We start from the raw sequence: 10,737 nt of genomic DNA on the forward strand, positions 1-10,737 counted from the left end.
GAGAGAGGGAAGAGAGAGGGAAGAGAGAGGGAAGAGAGAGGGAAGAGAAGGGGCTGTTGTCCACGTGTGGAAAGAGTGTGGACATCAAACCTAACCCTCCATGCTGGGTGAGCGTGGCTGAGTGAGGATGAAGACCTAAGGAGGGGAAATGATCATAGAATCACAGAATCCTATAATTTTTTGGATTGGAAGGGATTTTAAAGATCATGTAGTTCCAAGCTCCTGCCCTGGGCAGGGACACCTTCAACTAGACCAGGTTGCTCCAAACCCTGGCCAACCTGGCTTGATGATGCCACGAGACAAGAGCGAGGTCCCAGCTTGGCTTTGCACCACTGGAGATACAAAATTGTGGGGTTTCCATGGTCCAAACCCAGGCTTTGATCCCGCTGCCCGTGCCAGGCACAGCGTGGGAGCAGCCACAGGCACAGCCCCACACGGGAGCGGGAAGGGAAACGTGCCTTGTTCTGTTCTCCACACCAAACCTTCCTGGAATGTGGCTTTGCTTTAGGACAGGAGCCAAGCAGGGCTGCTTTGCCCCAGGAGGCAGCACCGTCCCAGGCTCGAGATGCAGCGAAATTCCTGTGCTGTCGAGGGCTCTCGAGAGCAGCAGATGGAATTTTCTAACCCTGCTATTTCCAGATCAAAGGAATCCCCTGTGAACCCAAACCCCCCAGTCTTCACACGCCGGGCTGGGCCTGTGGGAGCTCTGCAGATGGTGTTGTTCCTGTCCTGCAGCTGGAGAAACTGAGGCAGGGAGAACTTCTGGGTAATAAGCCAGGAGAAGGGTTGGGGAAGTTCTCCTCTCTGCCCTCAACTTGCCTGGTGAAGAACAACAGCCCCCAAAGCTGCCGGGACCAGAATCCCCATCTCCTGCCCCAGAAGTGATGCCTTGGACCCAATGGTCACCAGAGAAACACTGTGCAGGTGAACATGGAAAGCAACCCCCATGGAGCTATTTAGTGAGGAATCTGGGTTTATTCAGGGGTGAAATGGGAAAAAACATCCCCTTTGAGTGCCTCTTTTTGCTTCTTTGCAGTGGGTACACCCTGAAGTGTCTTTAACCCTCTCCCTGTGGTGTTCACATTCAAATATGGGCAAAATGGGGCGTTATATGATTTGTAGGATTAACCCAGGCACTCAGCCAGGCTCCAGCTGACAGGGGGGCTGGGAAGGGAAGACCCTGCTGGGTGTTGGACACCCAGGTCTGCCCGAGGCTTGAGGACACATCAGCTTCACCTGCTCAGCCCCCACCAGCTCCCACCTGCACCCCCAACTAACTGCAAACCCCAAATCATCCCTAAAGATGCACTTCAAATGTCCTGTAGGGCAGTTCATTCAGAACTCAGGGCTCACCTAAAGGGTTTCTGAGGTTTACACCGAGGATAATTTACCATTTTATGAGTGTTACTCACAGACACGATTCCCAAAGCTCCAACTCACCTCCCAGCAGCTGTTTGATGGGGCTGGGAGGGTCTGACCGAGGTAATGATGGCTTTTGGAGTAAATATTCAAGTTTTGAACCAGTTTTTAGCAAAGCACCCACTGTCTCCTCTGGGAGACACGTTTTAGAAAGGAGTCCCTGACAGCTCCCAAACTTCCTGAGCCAAGGAAAAGGAAAGAAATTGGTAGATAACACAAGTGGAGGGTTGTTACTTTGGGAAGAACATCTCTGGCCACCAGCCACCAGCTCGAGGTGCTGGTCCTGCCCGCTGACACTGCAGCTCAGCCCTCTGTGCACATCTGGATCTGCAGGAACATCTGCAGGAAACAGCCACGAGCTGTTCCTGTGCCCCTGGGACCCCTCTGCGTGGGATCACACCTGGATGTCACACTCCTGTGTGCCCACCCACCCTCCTGGCATCGGATCTGAGAGCGGGAGCTGAAGAAAACAAGTTAAAACCCCTCCTACAATCAGTTAGTTCAGTTGAACTTCCAGGGCTTTTTGTGGCTTGCTGACTACAAAGACCACACTAAGAGATTTCAATGCCTTTAATTGCTCGAGTGGAGGTTAGTGCACCATGATAATCTGGGATCAATCACATGGCAAACAAGCTTCCAAGGAAAGATTTGTTCTCAGTGCTGATGGATAGGATGCTACTAGGAAAAAGCCTGTCTTTTCTCTTCACAGTGCCAACTAGAAAAGCAGAGAAAATGGATTTTTACTTCTTTCCATGAGATCTAATTCCTTCATGCAGTGGGAAAGTTACACAGTCTGGGGAAAAAACCCAAACCTGTGTGGCTCTGCAGCAGGTAGATGGATTAGATTAGGTGATTCGTGAAGCTCATTATCTACCAATGAAATGAGCCATCGTCCCTCTGGCTTTGAAATCCATTCATTCAATCATCCATCTTCACACGTCACCTCCAGATTAGGTGACACACAGGGCACAAGTTTCATTCCAAGACAGTGGCACAGCAGGAACTGGACTGCTCAAACCACCAGAAACACCTAAAGCAGTCAAAATCATGTGTAGCCAGGTACATGAACGAGCCTTTGGCTCCACATTCTCACCTCAGTGACTTCCCAAAACCCGCTGATCCCCTCTAACGCAATCACAGGCACAGCTGTTAGAGCCGGGCAAAAAAACTTTTAAAACCTGAGTTTAAAGTAAGCCGAAGGGAGAAAAGAAATTACCCCGCGCTAGCTGGACGCCTTTCCTTTCTGCGCGGTTGCTTAAACCGCGGGGAAAACAATGGGGTGGGAGGGGAAAAAAATCTACTTACAGAGACATGGTTCTTCCCGCGGTGGCTCCACCGACATTCCCGTGCCTTGCCCCAGATAAACTCCCGCTGCCGCGGTCCAGCCCCGCCCCAGCGGCTGGAAAGAGCAGCTCCAGGGAAGTATTTAATGTTGCTGTCAGACCCCGCCTCTGTGGCATCCCCCGGCCGGGAGGTCCTGCCCGACCCCCGGGCACGACCCCACCGCGGCTCCCGGCGCTTCCCCCACCTCGCCGAGGCTCGGGAGGAGAAGGAGGGAAGGCGCTGTATAAATACACCGGGGGAAGAAGAGAGGGCAGGCATTGGTTTTAAATCCAAACAAGCCGCCGGGGCTGGCTTTAGGAACGCTGCCTGGAATTCCGCCGCCGAGCTCTGGAGCTCGGTTGGAAGTAAATTAATAGCATCGGCTTGTGGCGCTGGTAACAGATTTGTAAGACAGAGAGCGTGACTAATAGGGAACATGTGGAAAACACGCTTTGGCAAAGGTTCCTTGGTTGCTGGGGGCGAAAAAAATAACAAGAAAAAAAAAAAAAAAGAAAGAGGGAAGGCTCACTAGCGGGAAAAACCGCCCTGGAGCTGCTGCTTTGCTGCTCCCCCAGGCAAGGCTGTCCCTGGAAGAGGTGGTGCTCCTCTCTCCAGGCTGGTGGCTGGAGCAGAGAGCAGGTGAAGGGTGGGGAAGGGGGTCTGAGCACACACTGAGTCTTTCCGGCTTCTTTGCAGGAGCAATGATTACCAAGAAGTAGGATGGGAGTGCACGGGAAGCCTAAGCCAGGTGGTTTTCAAGAAGAAAACCTCCATCCTGGTGATCCAAGGAGCACCTCTCGTCCCTGCTCCATCCGTGGGGAGCTTTGGCATTGCCATCCCAGCAGGGTCAGGGCTCTGGGTGTCTGCTGAGATGGAAATGGGGAGTCAAGGCAGAAGGTCCATCCAAGGGATGGAGAAGGAAGCCACAGCAGCAGCCAAGGCATGGAAAGGATCAGATCCAGTCCCTGAGGGAACAAAGCACGGGAAGATGTTTAGATGCATTTCATTTAAGGGGAAGGTTGGGAACCACATGGTTTATCAGGAGCTTTCATCCCTGGTCCTGACAAAGCAGGATATTCATCCTGCTGTCAGACCTCTGGTTTCCCAAAGATCTTGAATGGACGTGGAAGGGCAATTCCTGCTCACTGGAGCATCTGGAACCCACAGCCCTCAGGGCTTTAAGTTATAAACTAATTACTCACCGACAGTGATAGGTTATATACTAATTACTCATACACAGTGGTAAGTTAATTCACTGCTTGGAATGAGTCATCTGAAACGGGCAAGTGGAAAAGCCCTGTCAGCTAAGTCAGGGGCAGGGGAAACCACATCCTTGTGGGAATAAGCCACACCAGGGAAACCAAGTTTTGGGAGGCATTTTGGGGAAATAAGCATCTAAAGGAGTTAAATGATCACAATTTATCACAACCCTGGCTTCATGCTTCAACTGCAGCACACGGCACTGCAACAACCTGCACTCTCAAAGGACAGAGGGAGCTGGTTTCAGAGGAGAGCACCAGGGCTGGAGATCTCCAAAAATCCCCAGCCTCCCTGGAGATCTCCCATTGGGAGCCCTTTGACAGGGTGAAAACATGCACAGGCTGAGGCCACATTATCCCTGCGTGTTGCTGGGGTTGGGTTTGGCCTCCAGCACGCTGGGACAGGGGTCTTCTTCCCCTCATGGTCCTTCAAGTCTGGATGCAGTGTGGTGGGTGTCACCTCATGGTCACCTCCAGAGGGGCCACTGGATGGTCTCTGGGTGCATCCCCCACAAGGAGGGACCCCACAGCTTCCAGCACATGTCCCACCACCTCCTAAAAAACCAGCCCTGTGAGATCCATCAGACCTGAGAGGTGGCCACCAAGGTCTCATTCCCATCAAAGAGCTGTGCTGAAACTCCCGCCCGCTCCAGCCGGTGCAGGACGGAGCTGTGGGGAAGTATTATTAGTTATTTAAAAATAACCAGCTGAGAACAACTTCCAGGCTCTGCAGGACTTCAGGCAGCAGCTCAGAGATAAAAGGCAGCTCGGCGTGGTCCCGGTCCCGTGGGTCACACAGATTTTCCAGGCCCTTTGCTTTCCGACCGCGTGGGTTTATTTACAAACGCAGCAATTGCTGCCTGGTGGAAGTTTTTTGGGGGCATCTGTGCTCCAGGCAAGCCAGGCAACATCTGCTCCTGCTCCAGCTGAGGCCCAGCCTCTCCAGCCACCCCAGTGGCGGGGACTGAGTGGTTCCCACCACCAAACCATCACCCAGGGAAGGAGGCAGAAGGCTGGAGGCAGAGCCATAAATGAATGTACAGGGAAAACCCGCCCCTGCAGCATCCCATGCCCTCAATTTAATGCTTGGCATCGAGAAAAGGGGAAAAAAAGAGAGCAGACAGAGGGGAAAAGATGTGATGAAGCCTTGTATAATTCCAGCTGCTGCTGCTGGGAGTCACCTCTGCAGGTCACCTCTCCCCCAGGCACCGTTTGTGTTTCAGAGCAGGGATCTATACATATTTATTTAAATGTCCCATTGAAATAAATAAGTGCTGTCACAAATGATAATGAGACCTGGTGTAACATCTCCCTGCTGCGTCAGTGCTGAGCAGGGACCATAATTGTCCACTCTGAGCACAAACCTCCAAAGCTCTGCACTGGGTTGTGCTGACAGCTCATTTTCTTCTCTGATTTTCCCCTTCTGGATATTTATTTGTTCAGCTTTTAAGCTAAATGAAATGAAGACACATCTTGCAAATGATAAGCCTGTTTTTTTAAAACATGACCCAGGAAGCAGCATCACTGACTTGGGGTAAATGTCACAAAACTGAAATAAATTAAGAATGTCAGGTTTTACCTTGTCGGAAATTGTCAGATTTGAGGTTTTGAGGTGAAAGAATTTCATGCCTGAGAAGCAAAAATGCTTGAACACCATGACCGAGGGCAAATGCTGAAGGAAATCTTATTTTAAATCTCATCTTTTCCTCTTGGATTAACTTCACTAACCTTTTCTCCCTGACTCTCAGATGTGGGATGCAGGACAAATTCTCACCCTTGGTGGCTGTGGGTGCCATCCACTTTGGCCCTGCTAAAAAAGGAATACTGGACTTGGAAAATACTGTCATCTTTTGCACAGTCTTAAAGTTCACTGAACTGTGTTATTTATTTGACATTTGTAGTGGCTCATTCCCAGGCAGTCCTTGGTTGACAGAACCAGGTAAACCTGCAGAGAACACCAGAATGGTTTGGGCTGGAGGGGACCTTAAAGATCCTGTAGTTCCAACCCTGGATGTCCCAGGGATCTGCCCAGGAGCTGCAGAGCAGAGATAGGAAGGAGCAGGTGGGAATGGCCCCAGTGCTGCTCAACTCAACCACGCCAGCCAAGGACTTCCAGGCTCCCTTTCCATCGCACCACACTCCCAGTTTAACGCAGGAAAACATCTCTTCCCCCTTCACACAGAGCTCTGGGGGTTCTCTAAGACTTGGGACTAATCAGGGCTCCCATCCCCAGAACTCAGCCAAAACTTTTTAACTCTCCTAAAAACCCAATTTACAGGCAGCAGAAAAAGCTGTGCCAGGGGCTGTTGCTAAAATCTGCTCCATCACAAACCTCTGTGAGGACCTTTCAGGACAGAGGTGACAACAATCCCAGTGCAAACGTGTCATCTGGATGACAGAGAGACAAGGGCTCTTCCTATTCACCCTCAGGTTGATCTTTGTCCTGTTGGATGAACCCAGGAAGGTTTTGGTCTGGATCAGGATGATGTGGTTGGTCTCTGGCTCTTTGCAACAGAAAATCTGATCTCACACCTCTTTCCAAAGCCTGTGTGGATTTTGGCTGCTTAATAAAGGCTGTTTGGGCACGGGGTGAAGGCTGTTTTCTTTTGTCCACTCTGCAAATGTAAACTCGGAATTTCCCTGAAATTTGGGCCATGGTTGTGCCTCAGTTAGCCCAGAAGAGGGGTCAGGGCATGGAATTTCTGTGAATTCCTGCATTGGTTTCTGCCTGGAGCAAAAAGCCAACGCTGTTAGCAGAAAGAGTAACATTTCTGCTGGAAAACAGGGAAAGGTTTCCTTTGGATATCACTGACTGATAGGTAAAAGCACTTCACTTCAAAAACGACCAAAAAATTCACCTGATATAGTTAAAAACAGATCTAAATTCAAAAGCACAAAAAAACCAGAGGAAGCATTTAAACCTGGGCTGGAGAGCAGAAGGGATTTATTCCAGCCCTTCCCAGCTGCAAATTTCGCTGTGATGGACACATTCCTGAGGTAAATTTCAGTGTGGAAAAAAAACACTTTTTTTTTTTTTTTTCAGAGGGGAACCTTTCTGATGAAGTTTTCAAAAGTGGTGAGATGACACAGAGGAGGCCCTGAAACGTGGCAAGAAGGGACTCACGGGGAGCCCCGGGACGTGGCTCAGCAAAGCCCTTTTATAGCACTTTTTTCCCCTCGTGTCTATTCCTGCTCCAAAGAAAATATTCTGCCTCAATAGCCAGGGGTCAAACGGTGCAATTATTCCCCTTCTCTATTTGCTTCCCTTTCCTGAAGTAGCTGGAGGAGGGATGGGAATGAAAGGCCATGTCCAACCCCGCCCGTCGGGGTCACCCCCGGCGTTAGCGCTGCCCACCTTACTCCTGCAAACCCATCCTGGCTCCCTGAGCTCTCATAACAGGAAGCAATAAACTTTCCAGCCTGTGAAGCCAAGCCAGGCTTGACTTGCTCCAGACTTTCCTGAACTCGTACAAAAAGAGTGACAAAAAAATAAAATAAAATAAAATAATAAATTCAATTAAAAACCAGAGGAAATCCGTCCCCCGTGCAAAGGTCACGGCACGTCGTCTCCTCCCGCCCTGCTCCGTGTGGACATTCCTCCATCCACAGTTCACCCAGCAGAGGTGCCTTAGTGCAGGCAGGGGCAGAGGAAAAAGGTCAAGGGTGCATGGGAAATGTTGGAGAATGCTGGAAAAAAAAGGGCAAACAGACACGGTTTTGGCCGCTCCAGAAAGGTGTGGGTTGGTTGTCTTTTTTTTCCCTTTTTCCCTAACACCTGTGGATGGGCAGAGATGGTGTGTGGGGAGGGAGCTTGGAAGAGCCCCAGGAAAAGGGGGCAGGAGAGGTTGGAAGCTCAGCCACGGCTTCTGGGCTCCATTCAGGACCTTCTGGGTGAGGTCCCTGACTGTTGCCAAGAGGATAAAAGGAACATTTTCCCCTATTTTTCAGCTGCATGAAAACCATATTCCCAATGTCAGTGCAGGAAGAGGGAGGGGGGTGGGAGCAGCCAGAAAGGCCTTAGGCAGAGCTTGAGGGTAAAGACAGCAATCCCTAAAGTGGAGGTGGAGCAGTTGTGTCCTCTGGATCCACACAAACAAAGCACAAGAAGGATCTGTTGGAGCAGGTCCAGAGGAGGCCACAGGGATGCTCCAAGGGCTGGAGCCCCTCTGCCCTGGAGCCAAGCTGGGAGAGCTGGGGGGGTTCCCCTGGAGAAGAGAAGGCTCCAGGGAGAGCTGTGAGCCCCTTGCAGGGCCTGAAGGAGGCTTAGAGAAGAGGGAGAGGGATATTTTATATGGACAGGTTGTGACAGAATAAGAGGAATGATTTTAATTAATCAGGGACACCTTCCAATAGCCCAGGTTGTTCCAAGGCCCATCCAACCTGGCCTTGGACACTTCCAGGGATGGGGCAGCCACAGGTTGCTTCTCTGGGCAACCTGTGCCAGGGCCTCCCCACCCACACAGGGAAGAATTTCATCCCAATATCTGATTTAACCTTGTCCCCTGTCATTTTAAAAACATTCCCCCTTGTCCTGTCACTCCAAAGTCCCTCTCCCGCTCTCTTGGAGTCCTGTTGGATACTGGAAGGGGCTCTAAGGTCTCCCTGAACCCTTCTTTTCTCCAGGCTGAACAATCCCAGTTCTCTCAGCCCTTTCTCATAGGAGAGGTGCTCCAACCCTCTGATCATCCTTGTGACCTTCCTCTGGTGTCCCAATCCCACCATCCAGCACTTTGGAAAGTGCTCTGCTTGCAGGACCTGAGGTGAAGCTCTGGCAGCAGAACTTGGAAGATAAGACAAAATCTTATCTGACCCGTGGTATGCAAAACACCAAGCCTCTCTGAGAATCCCAACATTTATTCCTGGGACATCTGTTTCCCAATATTTTGGCTTTAGAGAAGCCTCTGACTTGCCAGGTCAGATGGAGCCATAAGAGTGAGGCTGCTCCATGATCCAAGTGTTGTGCAAATGGGGACAAGGGCTGGGGACAGCTGCCAAACCCTCCCTCCACCACAGGAACCCATCCCTGTCCCAGATAAACTCTGATGCAGAGCTGCCACCCTAAATCACCCAAACACCCTCCTGAGCTCAGCCCTGGAAACCAAACCCCCCTGCAAAAAAACTCAACATTAACGTCAAAAGGATACTGAAGACAACAAGAAGTTGCCCAGAGAGGTTTTCACTCCCCACCCCTGGAGGAGTTCCAGGTTGGATGGGGCTTGGAGCAACCCGGGATAGTGGAAGGTGTCCCTGCCCATGGCAGGGAGTTGGAACTGGATGAGCTTTAAGGTCCCTCCCAAGCCAAACCATTCCATGATTCTATGAAGACAAGAAAGCAAATGCCAGAGCAAAGGTTCCAGAGACTGAGATGGCTCTTTATGACCCATCTCCCCATTATTAATTAGACCTAGACATAATTAAAAGGGAAAAGAGAGAGACTCGAATGGGATAAATGAGGAAGCAAAAGGGCGGGATGTGCTTTTGCCAACTGTTCTTAGATAACAGAGAAAACAGAAAATAAAGGGGAAAAAAGGAAACATGATTACTCCAAGTGCTTTGCTATCCTTCTGGCTGGGATCCCAGCACCAGCAGGGATACTCCTACCCTGCTCACCCAAATATTCCCATACACCAGGATCACCAGCAACTATGAACTGTAAAAACCACTAATAAATAACCCCTAGGTGATTATGCACAGATTTAATTACAGAGCCGTATTTTCATGCAGAAAAGAGGAGGATGAGGGAGGAGTGCCCGGAGCAGTGCCTGGGTGAGGGATACGGTACCTTCCCGGAGCCCTGGGATGGAGCATCGGCGGAGCCTGGACGGTCTGATCCAAAGGGAGCACGGGCTGGGAAAGGGATGGGAGCCTTCCTGGATGTGTTTACATAGGTGGGCCCCCCCTCCTTCCCTGCTGACGCTGGAGAGGTCACAGCTCCTGCCTCACCTCTGGAGCCACCGGGTCCCCCGTGCCAAGAAGGGAGACCACGTGTCTCTGCATCCCCAAAGTGTGCAGGGCTGGAGGGGGTGGGATCAGTGTCCCTCTGTCCCCTCTGGAGATACTGAGATGGAACAGGTGTCCCCAGGCTGGCAGCCAGGTGGGATTGGAGCCAGTCCCACCGGGCCCTGGGCCATGATGGAAGCAAAGGTTGGCTCTGAGATGTGCAGTGCTGGAGGTCTGAGCCCTCAGGCTTCCAGTGGGGCACTGGCAGCACATTCTCCACCCCCTCCACCACGCTGGGCATGGGCACAGACCTGCCTGTCTGCCAGGCTGGGCAACCAACTCTCCAAACCCTACATTGCCACCACCAAACCCTCCACCACACCATTAAACCCTACACCACACCATTAAACCCTACATCACACCACCAAATCCTACACCATATCACCAAACCCTACACCACACCATTAAACCCTAGATAGGCACCATCAAACCTGAACCAGCACCACCAAACCCCACACCAGTACCACCAACATCTACACCACATCACCCAAACTACACCACCACTGCCAAACCTACAGCAGAACCACCAAAACCTACACCAGCAACACCAAACCCCACAGCACCAACACCAAAACCTACACCTGCATCACCAAAATCTACTCCAGTACCACCAAACCAACAGCAGCACCACAAAAACCTACACCAGCATCCCCAAACCGTCTAACAGCACCAAACCTACACCAGCACCACCAAACCCTACATCACACCACCAAACCCTACACCAGCACCCCCAAAC

At 51.2% G+C, this 10,737-nt stretch overlaps 1 protein-coding gene across 4 annotated transcripts in view; it reads right to left on the reverse strand.

Annotated features, from left to right (window-relative positions):
• GJC2 (gap junction protein gamma 2) overlaps positions 1-10,737 on the reverse strand; it is a 32,584-nt gene that overhangs the window by 2,702 nt on the left and 19,145 nt on the right. Inside the window, exon 1 of one of the 4 annotated variants that reach the window (XM_027660643.1) lies at positions 2,725-2,946. The exons of the other annotated variants lie outside the window; for them this stretch is intronic. The gene's annotated coding sequence lies outside the window, so the exon portion shown is untranslated. Of the gene's footprint in view, positions 1-2,724; positions 2,947-10,737 lie in introns of those variants that run through there. 4 annotated transcript variants of the gene reach the window in all.

The sequence above is a fragment of the Corapipo altera genome, unplaced genomic scaffold (genome assembly GCF_003945725.1).
Source record: "Corapipo altera isolate COAL_440 unplaced genomic scaffold, ASM394572v1 126, whole genome shotgun sequence".
NCBI classification, from domain to species: Eukaryota; Metazoa; Chordata; class Aves; order Passeriformes; family Pipridae; genus Corapipo; species Corapipo altera.